The 13,471-nt window shown below is 48.0% G+C and overlaps 1 protein-coding gene across 1 annotated transcript in view; it reads left to right on the forward strand.

The window, feature by feature from the left end:
• Positions 1 to 3,538: 3,538 nt before the first annotated feature.
• NCALD (neurocalcin delta) overlaps positions 3,539 to 13,471 on the forward strand; it is a 53,647-nt gene continuing 43,714 nt past the window's right edge. Inside the window, exon 1 of the mRNA XM_005479461.4 lies at positions 3,539 to 3,918. The gene's annotated coding sequence lies outside the window, so the exon portion shown is untranslated. The remainder of the gene's footprint in view (positions 3,919 to 13,471) is intronic.

A 13,471-nucleotide genomic window follows, 5' to 3' on the forward strand; every position in this document is an offset into this window, starting at 1 on the left:
AACTAAACTAAACTAAACTAAACTAACCTGCTCTAAGCTTTCTAGACTGCCAGCTCATGTTGAGTTCTTCATCAGCCATCACTCACAAGTCCTTCTCTGTATAAAATATGTGGTTTGTATTTTTCCCATCAGCATCCATGTCTCATTGCTTTGAGCTTATTTGGTTGATTGAAATTGTAGAGGAAGCTGGTTTTATGTTGGGGGTTTTATAATGGAAAAATTAAGTTAACTCAGGGAATATAGGTTTTTCTGCCACTTCTTGCAGGATATTTCAGCTCTCTGAGGGACAGATGCTGTTGCTTTCATTTCTACATCTCTATGCATGGCGTAAGACTCCCTTGACCCTACTCCTGGAAAGCTTTGACAATTACACTGAAAAGTAGGGATTCAGTCAGCAATTCAGAAAATATCCCTGTGGAGGAGCCACACCACTGGGGAGGTGCAGGAAAACCTCAGCCAGGCCTTGGGAACTGGAAACATCCAAACCTACACTGCCATTATCATATGTTCTTCAGAGCATTGGTCTTTTCTTCACTTAGTATCTTTCAGCTGGCTGAAAATTATAACCCTCTCAACATATAATTAGTACCCCCTTAAAAACACTATGCATGGTTTAAAAACTCCTCCAAGCTTTTGCAGAGCAGCAGAAATATCCTGTAAAGGTGAGTGAAAGGGCTATTTTTATAATGGAAGATGAAGGTGCTCTGCATGCACGCTTGTCTGCAGTTGTGGAGGAGCAGAGCAGGTGCAGGTCCTTGAGGGACTGTGAGAGTTGGGGTTCTTCAGCCTGGAGAAGAGAAGGATCTGGGGGACTGTAGAACAGCCATCCAGCACACAAAGGGGTTTACAAGAAAGGTGGAGAGGGACTTTTTACAAGGGCATGTAGTGACAGGACTAGGGGTAGAGGCTTTAAACTGAAAGAGTGCTGGCTGAGATTAGATATTAGGAAGAAATTTTTCTCTGTGAAGGTGGTGAGACACTGAAACAGGTTGCCCTGTGAAGAAGAAGTGGTGGGTGTCCCATCCCTGGAAGTGTTCAAGGTCAGGCTGGATGGGGCTTTGGGCAACCTGCTCTAGTGAAAGGTGTTCCTGCCCTTGGCAGAGGGATTGAAAGTAGGTGATCTTTAAGGTCCCTTTAAACCAGAACCATTCTGATTCTATAATCCTGCCCGGCTGTCTCTGCCAGCTCTTTAGGGAACCAGCAAAATGGGTTTTTTTAATGTATTGTGACCATCAAAATGCATGTGTTGTATTGTCCCCTTTTCTGAAAATTCTTATAAGAATTAAGAACCATTAAAATCTCTCAGGTGCATGCATTTTTGTCAGACCAATAGAAAGAAATGCACTACACAGTGTTGAGAGATATCTTTTTAAACTGCAAACCCAAATTTTATGTAGTATTGTACAAACATTGCCATTAAGTGAAAGAATACATCTGTAAGTTATGATACAATTTTATTGGTGGGTGTTGACATGAAGTGTCAGCCTTCTATATTGGATTAATATGTGGGATTATGTGCAACACATGTAGTAATCAGTGGGTTTTTAAAATTCATCACATTATTCTTGTTTTGTTAAACAGTCACAGGTTTCCTAGCTAATTGTGAATATCTTCTTTTTATGGCATGAGTTTTAGACAGTGGGGCTGCCTTATTCTATTGTAATAACTATTTGAGCTCTCTTCACTGCTTTGCCCTGAGGCCCAGGGAGCAGCTCAGGATCTCAGAGGGCTTTGCCCCCTGATACCAGCTGCCCAGGAAAGCTCCAGGGCAGTGCTGGTGCTGGAGAGGTTGTTGGTGAGCTGTGCTAGAGGTGCCCTACTCACTAAATGCTGCGTAAACCAGCGTTGGCTGTTGTTGATCCCAGGCTCACAAAATGATTAGAAGGGACCACTGGAGGTCATCTAGTTCAACTTTCCTGCTCAAGCAGGGCTCCACAGAGCACACTACTCAGGATTGTGTCCAAAAAGCTTCTGAATAGCTGCAGAGAAGGAGACTCCACAATCTTTCTGGGCAGCCTGTTGTGGTGCTCTGTCACTCTCAGAGTAAAGAAGCTTTTCATCATGTTCAGGTGAAACTTTCTATGCAGCAGTTTCTGCCATTGCCTCTTGTCCTATCACCTGGCAACACCGGGAGGAGCCTGGCTGCATCCTTTTGGTGCCCTCCCTTCAGATACTGATAGATATTGATAAGGTCCCTTCTCCAGGCTATACAGGCCCAGATTCCACAGCCTTTCCTCAAAACTGAGATGTTCCAGTCCCCTAATCATCTTTGTGTCCCTTCATTGGACCTATTCCAGGAGTTCCTTGTATCTCTTGCACTGAGGAGCCCAAAACTCCACATGTGTCTCACCTGGGCTGAGTAGAGGGGCAGGATCACCTCACTGAACCTGCTGACCACACTCTTCCTGTCACCCCAGGATGCCTTTGGCCTTCTTGGTCACCCTGCTGGCTCATGGACATTTTATTGTCCACCAGGACCTTCCCTGCAGAGCTGCTTCCCAGCAGATCAGCCCCCATCCTGTACTGGTGGTCCCTGGGGTTCCTCACCAGGTGCAGGATCTGCATTCACCTTTGTTGAGTTTCAGATGGTTCTCTGCCCATCTCTCCAGCCTGCCCAGGTCCTTCTGAAGGGCTGCACAGCTCTGCGGGGTACTGGCTGCTCCTCCCAGCTTTGTGCCATCAGTGAACTTGCTGAGGAGGCACCTGCCCCTCGTCCCAGTTATTGATGGATCAGTTAGATGATACTGGACACAGTATTGAGCCTTGGGGAACACCATGAGCTACAGGCCTCCAACTGGACCTTGTGTAACTGACCACAACCTTCTGAGATCTGCTGATCAGTTTTCTTTCCACCTCACTATCCACTCATGCAGACCTGATGAGCTCAGAAGCATTTTCTTGTTGCTAACACTTTGTCTTTCCTCCCTGCTTTCCACAGGTGAAAGTCTTTTCCTTCTCCAGCATCTTCTGTGTCCTACTCCTGGCATGTGCCTGTGTGATGGGGCTCTGGTAAGGTGGAGAGAGAGAGAGAGGAAAAAAGGAAATTAGGAGGAAGGAGTGGATTTTAGCTAGAGTTACAAGGAAATTTGAGACACTGGTGTTGTGTCTCTTCCTGCAGGAGAAGGCTGCACAGGTGAGTCAGAATCAGATGGAGGCATGCACTGCTCTGTCCCTTTCCCATTATGTTTTTTGGGAGCAGCTGGAGAAGCATCACATGCAGGCTAGCAGAGGGACCAGCTACTGAGGCCAGCCAGCTCTGGGGCCAGCCCTGCACGGCTGCTGCCCTCGTCGCTCCAGCAGGACCGCTGCTGCCTCGCCCGAATCTGGGCACAGTGTGGGTGACCAAGCATGTGTCACTGCGGCTATGAATAAAACTTCAGTTGTGTGTCACTTAGAAAGACTCTAATTTTAGCTAGCCAGCGTGTCACTGAGGTGCCCCGGCTCCCTGGCAGGGCAGCTTTTGTGCCCCACCATACCAGGTGTATAATGTGTGTTTTCCTGCGGGAGGCTGGGGATGCGGGAGGAAGAGGAGGAGCGCGTTTCCCACAGGGACAGGGTTAAGGGAGCAGCCGGCGCGGGCAGCCCCGGCGAGCCCGCGGTGTTTGCCTTGTCCGGGCGCCCGCGCTGCCGCGGCGTGCGCGCAGCGTGACGGATGACCCATGGAAATCATTGCGGAGCAGGGCTGGCGTTGCCAGGACAACGGCGGCTCCCCGGGCCGGGCCGGGCCGGGCCGGGCCGTGTGACGGGCGCCTGACGTCAGGGGGGCTGAGCTTGCGGCCCCGGCCGCGCCGGCAGACCGGGAGAGACAGAGCCCGCTGCATGCTGCAGCCATCCCCGCCACCGCCACCGCCGCCGCTGCTGAATCCCGGGGGCTGCCGGAGCATGGACTGCTGAAAACTTGCATTTCTGCAGCGTGAGGTAACCGCTTGCTTTGTGTTCTCATCAGGTTTGGGTTATTTTCCTTAAAAAAAAAAAATAGAATAGAAAGAAGCTTGTATCAGTGGCTGATATTTTTTTTTCACTTGTTTGTTTTGGCTGGAAGTTTGCCTTGATGAACAAATCCAGCGCTATCAGATAAATGCAAAGCGGCTTCCAGTTACTAATTCTGTGTGTAGACGGCAAAACGGAGTTAAATATAGATTAATGATCCATGAAAGGAGAATAAAATAATATCGCTCTCGTTTGACACTTTAGGAATATAAATGAACGTGAGTAATCCCAGGCTAATGCATTCGGGAGTTAAAAGAAATGGTGTTAGGCACTGTGTTTTTTATACCTCTGCTGGAATTTGTTGTTTTTTAATTCTGCCCGGTTCAGGCGGGTTTGTACCCAGTGTGTCCAGTGAGGGGGAAGCCAGCAGTCACTGCAGCCGGGAACAGCTTAAAATCCAACTCTCAGAGTTCAGCATTGAAATCATCTTTGTTCGCGCGGGGTCCCTGCGCGCTGCCCGGGCTCTCTGCCCTCTCCGGGGCACTCCTGCCTGCATGGTCTTACAGAGGAGAGAGTCAAAATCTTCCTGAAAAATTGTCTGAAATACGCCAAGAGAGCAGCGTTGCCGCAACACAGGCTTTTACCCTTTTTCTCACAAGCACACACACACACACACACACACACAGGGCTTGTTTATTCTCTCTCTCTCTCTTTTTTTTTCTGTTGTGCATTGAGATCAGTTAGAATAGCTAAAAAAAGAACTGCAGCATGAGCAGCATGATTTTTCAATCACCACAGTGACTGAAAAACGAAATGCTATTTGGGTCTTTTTGTACAAACAAGAGGGAGTTTGTGTCTGTTTCTGTATTGCACTTACTCCGAGATGGCTGTTGTGGGGAAGGATATCCCAGAGCTCCTGAAGTTTAGACTGAGTTTGTTTGTGTGGGAACATATAGATTTGTTTTAAGAACAGATTACAGCTGAAGCATCATGTGCGTTGTTTCCTGGAAAAGTATGTTAGATCTTTCTTATCTTCTCTAATTATACACTCCTATTCCCTTCCTCCCAAAGTTCAAGGGGTTTATCGATAATGGTAATGATTCTTTAAAGCAACTGCTGGTCTAAAACAGTGTGGAGCTACCAGACAATTTAAAACACAGAGCAGTAAAAGATTAAAAAAAAAAATCTATAACAATTATTCTCATGTTATCAAATGCAGCATAAGTAATTGTTTCAGAAAGAGAGCCAAGACAGATATTAAAACTGAAGGCACTTCTCTAAGGAAGTTACGGCTTAGTGCTCTGGATTTCACTGCATTTGGCATTCTTAGCAGAGAACAAGGATAAATGCTGAAACATCTGAAATGTCTGAACCATTTCATTTGGTGTTATCTCATCAGTCTTTTCCAATTCAACTGATGCCCTAAGACATTATTGTTGGGGGGGGCTCAAATATTTCAAATGGTCTTTATTAAATTCTTCACCTGATGCCACTGCACCAGTGCATGGGGAATCTCTCCTGGCTCCTCACAGGTGAGTTTTACCCAGGTTTGCAGGAGCTTGGCAGTGTTGGAGAGGTTGGCACTCCATGTGCAGCCTTGCCACGGGCAGTGAGCGGGCTCTGGGTGTCCCTGCCCGGTGACCTGCCTGGGCTGAGCTGCTGTGGGGAGCTGTGTGCCAGCCCAGGGCTGAGCTGCTGTGGGGAGCTGTGTGCCAGCCCAGGGCTGAGCTGCTCTGGGGGGCTGTGTGCCAGCCCAGGGCTGAGCTGCTCTGGGGGGCTGTGTGCCAGCCCAGGGTTGAGCTGCTGTGGGGAGATGTGTCCAGCCCAGGGCTGAGCTGCTGTGGGGGGCTGTGTGCCAGCCCTGAGCTGCTGTGGGGAGCTGTGTGCCAGCCCAGGGCTGAGCTGCTGTGGGGAGCTGTGTGCCAGCCCAGCCCTGAGCTGCTGTGGGGGGCTGTGTGCCAGCCCAGGGCATTCATCCCCCTCCATCTGCGTGCGAGCTCCCAGAGTGCAGAGATGGGCTAGCAGGGGAGGACAGGGAGGTGGTTTATACAGCCCACCACCCTCTGAGGTCTGCTTGTTCACCAGCTTATACTGCTGGGGTAAGTCTGCAGAGGGACCAAGGTGTGGAGTGTGGGGACAGATTTGAGCTGAGTGGCACCTGCCATTCAAGAGAAGTCATTCACCCTCACATCTGCAGGATTTGACTCCATGTGTAGCTGCTGTCGCCTCCCAGACTGAACTTGAGTGATGAGGCTCAGTGTGGGCTGAGGCTCATGTTCATTCATTTAGGCTTGAATACAGTGTTCTGTAGCATTTGATGCCTTGAAACCACCTGTAAGGAGAAAAATAATTGATGCAACTTTTGCTCAAGAGGTATTCATTAGAAATGTCTTGAAAATATGGAATAGGGATACTATTCATTAGTGATACTGAGGTAGTGTTGAAAAGCTCTAACTTGACCCTAGAGTGAAGGATGGTAAACTACTTCACATTTTAGCAGGAGGGTCCTGTACGTGCTGTTGCAAGAGGTCTGAGAGGCAATGTCATAGGGGAAGCAGGTGAGTGCCACTGAGGTTGGATGCGTCCTGCCTGGCACAGTGACAGCTCTGTCCCCTCTTGATGAGTCTTTGCAGGGTTTTGGCATCCCATCACCAGGCTCTAGCCATTTTGCCCCTGAGATGGGAATGGGCTGCAGGCAGGCAGCTCACAGGCAGTGCCAGAGTCTGCAGCTGGAGGTGACACAGATCCCTGCTCAGGAGAGAAGGGAATGGTGTGTGAGAGTCATCCTGGGGCTATGTGCCTCTGCTTGATGATTTCATGCTCTTGTTGTCACTGGTCAGCTCTGTAGCAAACTCTTTGGACAAGCTCTCGGGGTTACCTTGGCAGTGTGTGAAGCTGCCAGGGAAGATCATGCTAAGCATCCCTCCCTCTCTGAGCTGCCATGCGTGCACCCAGGAGGAGAAAAGAGCAAATAGCCTGTAGGCTCCTTCTCACCATCGAGAGGGGAAGGGGGCTGCATCCTTCCCCTTCTGCCCGACGCCACAGCTGACGCTGCCAGCTTCCCTGGGCTTGAAATCCTCTGACATAAAGAGAAAAATGTGAGATGCACATGGGCTTGGCAACACTCCACCTCCTTTTAGGGAGTCTAGACTGACCCTCCAACTTCCCATCAGGCTTCATGTAATTTGCAAATGTCACCCCCTTTGCACACCCACGAGGGAGGGACGATCTCTTCCTCCAGACTCCTTGTCCATGGCAAAGGGAGAGCAGAGCAGCAATTCTGAGGAACTGGAGCACTGCACCTTAGGAAAGAGCTTGGCTAAAGTCACGTCTGAGATCTCCTCAAGTCACTTCTCACACAACTGCGTACAGCAGGGAAATCAAAACCAGATGTGAGCTGTTGATGCCTCTAGCCTCATAATAATAACGCACTCAGTGTGCTCTACCTTGATCTGGGTGAGTTGATGGGCAATGACAATCTAAATTTAGGCCAGAATCATAATAAAACCTAAAAGCCCCTTGCAGTGCAGAGCACTACTCCTTGAATTTTTTCAAACAGAATGCGATTTCTGCTGTCTTTGTAAAGGTCCTAGCTACTGCTGAGGCAATATTCATGGGGGGAATAAAATCCTCTGTAGAGGGTGGCAGTTGTCAGTGGGAACTGATGCTTCAGTATGGAGTTTCAGGATCTTAAATTACTTATTGCAGAAGTTGGTTCCCACTCTGCTAAAAATCATTACATTGTGCTAATTTAATGTCTGCATCAACATTAGGAACAACTGGTTTAAATGATAGCTGATCTGCAGTAGAGATTTGGCATTTTAACCAACAGTTGTTTTTCCAATTAAATGCAGATGCCATACGTAGGGTACTCTGAATGCAAAATAAAAGCTGACCTGGCTGTTGGTTCCAAGCTAAAGCAACAAAAATCCTAACTCTGGAATGTTTTTGGTAGTCATATTTTAGAAATAATCTTCTGTGGTGAGCCAAAATCTGTACAGACAGCTATAGTCAGATAACAGTTTAAAAAATAGACTATGTTTTGGCTGTACTTTTGCAGCTGTTAAATTTATCTTCTTAAATAGCAGGGAGTATGAGTTGAGGGTTGAGAAACAGTAATTTTGTAATTATTTTATATGGATTGAATTATTCTGTCATCAAATTTGCATTTCAGACAGCATTACAGTATGAAAATATAATTAGAAACTGTAATTCAGGAATTGCTGAATGTGATATTTCCCAGAGGGAGCACTGTGAAGAAGCTGCCCTTACTACAACTTTAGCAAATGTTGAAATCCTATAGGTGGAAAATGTGAAGGCTGAGTTGTAAAGTTCCTCTCCCTTCTGTGGTCTTCACATACTGTCAGTTCTCTGCTTAACTTCATTTTTTCATAAGATTCATTTCCACAGAATCATCTAATCATTACAAGCTGAAGGGCTCAGATCCTGTTCTGCTGAATTTCAGACTGGCTGTGCTGATAGCTGCTGAATTGCTTTCAGCCACAAAATGACACTGAGATAATGTAAGGATCTGATTTACATGCAAAAAAAACCAAGAAGCTTGTAGTTTGGTCTGAAATGCTGGTTTCAATTTGCCCAGCACCTGAAATTCCCAGCCACGCCTCCTTTCACAGGAGGTAGCTGAGGGTGGGTCTTGGTTTAGCTCTGTTTATCTTCTTTTGTAGTTCCCTATTTTTTGCAGTATGTGTTCACATTGTTGTGCAAAGTTTTAGCTGTATAAAACCCACTGATGTCAATCCTTGTGTTTTTTATTCTTGTGATAATCTATGGCTTATTATAGACATACTGCCTGGAAACAAACATGTCTTGTGTTTTTTATCTGGGCTTCATTTGACAAATCCCATATGCTTTTGCTTGAGACATGCACTTTTTAGGAGAACATCTCCATGGCCAATTTTTTTCCCACCACCTTGTTGGGGCATTGGTCAGGTCCTTATGTGAAACCAAGCCTGTGGTGCACAAAGCAGGGATGGCAGTGGGAGGAGACAGAAGCTGAGGGTTAAGACCATTTCCCATGGCTGCCCAGGGCCACCTTCCTGCACCTAGCCCTGTCACTTTGCCTGGGTGCTGGGGAAGGTGTCTCTCCCATCACTCACATTTTGGGTGATGCACATCCTGCCCCCTGTGTCTGGTATTTGCAATATGAGCATAGCACAGGAGCTCCAGGGTGTCACTGCAGATGGCCATTTCTGTAAGAGAGGATGCAGTAAGCCAGGTTGGCTCTTTAGGGACAAGTGGCCTTGCTTGAAGTAAAAGTGCTGGTTTACAGGTGGGACATGAGCAGTCCCTGAACATCACAGCTGCATTTTTGCACATTTACTTAGGAACTGCAAAGGAGCAGGAGGCAGCATTTCAACTGACTGTGTCTGCACATGGGAGCTGAAAGGCTTTGAGACAGGTTTGTACCTGCCACGTGTGTCACAAAGCCTCTTAGCTGTGTGCTGAATTTCATTGTCAAGAGAATGGGCTTTGGGAGCAGGCCAGAGCCAGGCTGTCCAGCCACAGGGGCATGGTGGACCAGGAGGGATGGGATGAGGGGGAAGGAGAGCCCTTGGCAGGGCTGACTGAGTGTGTGCTGGCAGGATGCGTCCAGGGCAGGCTGATGTTCTTGCACTGCTGCATCTGCCCATGCAGGGAGCTCTGGCACCTGCAGAAGAGGCCAGACAAGACTTTTTACTCCATGAAATGGAGCTGTCTGAAGGAGTGAGGAGAGTGAAATACTCTGCCTGTGCTAGCAGTGCTGCAGTGATGTTGTTTAGCTGCCATGTGAGGTAGCTGTGGCTAACAGGGCTGCTCTCTCTTCTGGGCACTGGGTTCAAAGTAGGGCTGGAGGAACACTGCACACTCACCCCCTGTGCAGTGCCTGCTATTTGAGAGCAATAATTTCATGCTTGTTCTACTATTATAAATAGAAGAGATCAGATTTTGGAGACATCCAACATTACTTGTAGAGAGGTTTTATTAGACAAGCAGATCAGGTGGTGGTTTACAGGCTATCACCCAAGAGAAGACAAGTTAAAGCTGAAGGAGATCAAAGTTGGCTTCTTTCCTTAGCAAATTCCCTCACTCCTAGAGCAGCAAGGTTTCCTGATCATGCCTCACACAATCTTTCTGCGTCTCCTCAGGACTGCAAAACCACAATGGATCCACATATGAAGTGTCTAACTTCAGCTGAATAACACTTAAAGAGATTTCATTAAGCAATTCAGCCTGAGAACTTCTAAAGAAATATTCTGCTCACGTTGTGCTCGCAAATCCAAGATGCCAGGGGGACGTGAGCACAAAGCTGTTGATTATTTCCACAACTGCTGTGTGCTTCCTATCTCAACAGTATTCTTTTGTGCAGAATGGCAGCAAGATTGCAGAGTCCTCTTTAGCTTTACCATCTTCACAAGCCCAGGTCCAATTAGAGCAATTATATCTCAACAGAAGCACTGTCTGTTGTCCTCTGGACCTGTCTGTCAAGCATCCTATTCATCACTGTTTATCATGTATAAGGCTTTTCATGTAAAGTCGTTCTGACCCTGCTGAAACAGTCCCACCAGAAGGGTGGCCTGTGTTTTTATTTCACAGGCTGATGTGAAAAGGATGAGAAGTGTGCAAAATTATGGCTGGCCAAGGATACATCTTTCAGTCTAACCATGTTCTCCTCTCACTTGAATATTATTGCTGGTTTGACACAGTACATAGCTTTCATGTTCAATTACTTCACTTCACCCTTCATTTTCAATTACTTTACTGCTAAAAATTGAGGACATTATCAGAATTCACAGTTCTTCCTTGCCACATTCAAGGGTTTCCTTAATCAAAATCCTCAATGTGAACTGCAAGGCATGTAATGTTTGATGGCACATGATATTAAACCACTTACAGCTCTGACGTCTGTGGGGACTCTCTGGTCTCTGAGTTACTGGGTAGTGGGAACTTCTGCAGAAAGGCCACTTGTGCTTTGCTTTGCCTCTCCTGACAGGGCCTGATGAAGGAGCTGAGTGAATCCTGCTAAGGAAGTCCCCTTCTACACTAAGGTAGAAGCTGAAAAGCAGAACTCAGTGAAAGGCAGAAGTGTTGGGACTTGGGAAGGTCAGAGGGAATGCAAAGAGGAACTCTTTCTGAACAAAAAATAGATATTTATTTTCTCATACTGCTCTTGGAAAGGAAAATCCAGGGAGCAGTGTTTGGAGTCATCTTTATGAAACAAAAAGAATTCTTTCTGACAATTCAGAAATGAGATTGCCTGTGAGAGAGCACCCCTGTCCCCACTGCTACCTCCATGGCATCCATGGAAGTCCTGGCCAACATGAACAGCAGCACTTGGGCAGAATAATATTGCTTTAGGAACTGAAAACATGAGCTCAGACTTTGGTTGTTCTTCCTCCAGTATCATCAGGGCAGTGGTTCCCCCACATTTGTTTCCTATTTTGCCTCTCTTCTGCTAGGTTTTAGCCCAGAAGGGCTGCTTCTGTCAGGAGGAACTGCAGAACCATTTGCAGTAGAGGTCCAGATGTCACCTGTGCCTTCCCTTGGCACAGGGCGCTGCAGGCAGGAGAGCTGTGCCAGCCCTGACCAGGGCTGCAAGGAGACCTGGCCAATTTGGCCACACCAGTGGCAAGAAAAAGTGAGAGCTGGTGAAACAGCAGTATAACATGCTCCACATCTGCTCCATGGGGGTCTTGGTGAATTTGTTAAAGATGAGTTTATACTGCTTAACTGGATCTGCAGCCTTGGCAGATTCAGTTTCTTGTCTTGCAGTGATGGTGTTTTTGCTGAGAGCCTGGGGCATGGTTCTCTGCTGCTGTGCAGAGTCAGACCCCTCCACTCACCATGGACACATCATGTTTGTGATGCTTCAATTAGAAAAATACAATTCTTTCAGAGATGGCAGAAGGTGACAGAAGCACTAGCAGGGTGACTGCTTGCCTGACTTTCATTCTTTCTGTTGGACACTGAGACCTTTGCAGAAACCCCTGCCTCAATTCAAGGAATCTGATTAGAAATTGAAGAGTATTTCACATTAGTTCACCATGTGCCAGTTATTAGGAGGCTGTGGTGTTGCTCCAAGAGCCTGTAGTAAGGCACACCCTTCCTGCATGCCACTCCCACCAGGCTTGCAGATGGCACTCCAAACGGGGTGTTGGGGAGGCAGCTGGGAGAGAAGGAGTTAAAACAGGCCACAATTGCTAATTTGAGACATTCTCAAAAATAGCAGCTTTTCTTTTGTTTGCTGAATTCCCCATGCTTTTACAGTGCTATTCCCATTATTCATTTCTGTCCCAAAATAACATTTTTAAACAGAAGAATTACTTGAGTGGGGAGAAGAGGGGATCTTCAGGCCGAGTGGGACAGCTGCATGCCCCTGTGTCTGCAGTGAGGCATATTTCAGTATTTCAGGCAATTTTAGTTCCTCACTGGCAAACCCAGTAATTCCTCCCTGACAGTCCTTGCTTCCCAGGGGCAAGCATTGGGCAGTGTGCTCATGTTGTCCACTGTTTTTATAGCCCAGCTTGAAAAGAAGCATCTCTTGCTGGTGGATGCTCCTTTGAAGAAGAAGGAGAGGATGCTTTTGGAAAAATAACCCCAAGGAACCTGGCTCCAGGACTAGTGATGCAGGCAGGTCCCACTGAGCTGGGAGGCAATTCCAGCCCTCAAAGCACCTTGTGTGTCCCACCCTTGACTGCTGGCCCAGGAAAGCAGCTGCTCTGGAGGGGCTCCCTGACAACACCGCCAGGGCCCCCTTACCCCTCACAGTCAGGCATGCAGCCAAGCACAAACAAGGTGAGCTCCAGAAACAGGTGCCAGCAGCCTTCCCCTAGGGCTGCAGGGAGGGGTGGGAGCAAAGAAGCCCTGAGAGGAATTAAAAATTAAATGCTCGTGGCAGTGGGTTCCTGTCACCACATCTCAGCAGTTCACCTTCACTGTGGCTGGCTGGCTGTCCAAGCCCTGAGCAGGAGCAGAGAGAGGAGCATCCCATTCTCACTGCCTTCCCTGGAGATCAGCCAGCTCTCCTGTGGCCCTCATGGGAAGATGAGGAGGAGCTGCTTCACTGCTGCATGCTCACTGAACTGACCAGAACAAGCAGCATGTGCCTCTTTGTGGGAATCCCCTGAGCCCTGCTGAAGGCGTCACACCCGGAGGTGGCCGGAGCCAGATGAGTCAGATGCCTCTGAACAGGTGCAGCTGTCCAAGTGTGGGGTGCTGAGGAGCTGAGCTGGCCATACCACAGCCCTCCCTGTGGCCTGGAGTCTGCCATAACCCCAGCAACAGGCGTGCTTAGTGCAGGTGGGGGCTGAGCCCACAGACTGGCATTTGGGCTGCAAGGGTCAAGCCAACCAAGGCTGGCATTTGGCGGTAGAAGGGCTGAGCTCCATGGGGACCTTTGGCCCTCCTTGGCATCCAGTCCAGCTCCTGGGTGTGCACATGCCCTGAAACCCCTTCAGAACCCCAGCAAATTCATCACTGAGCCCAAGGCCCCTAGCAGAACATGTCCCAAATGATTTGAACTTTGAGTCTAGTTCATAATTCC

The sequence above is a fragment of the Zonotrichia albicollis genome, chromosome 1 (assembly GCF_047830755.1).
Source record: "Zonotrichia albicollis isolate bZonAlb1 chromosome 1, bZonAlb1.hap1, whole genome shotgun sequence".
Taxonomy (NCBI): domain Eukaryota; kingdom Metazoa; phylum Chordata; class Aves; order Passeriformes; family Passerellidae; genus Zonotrichia; species Zonotrichia albicollis.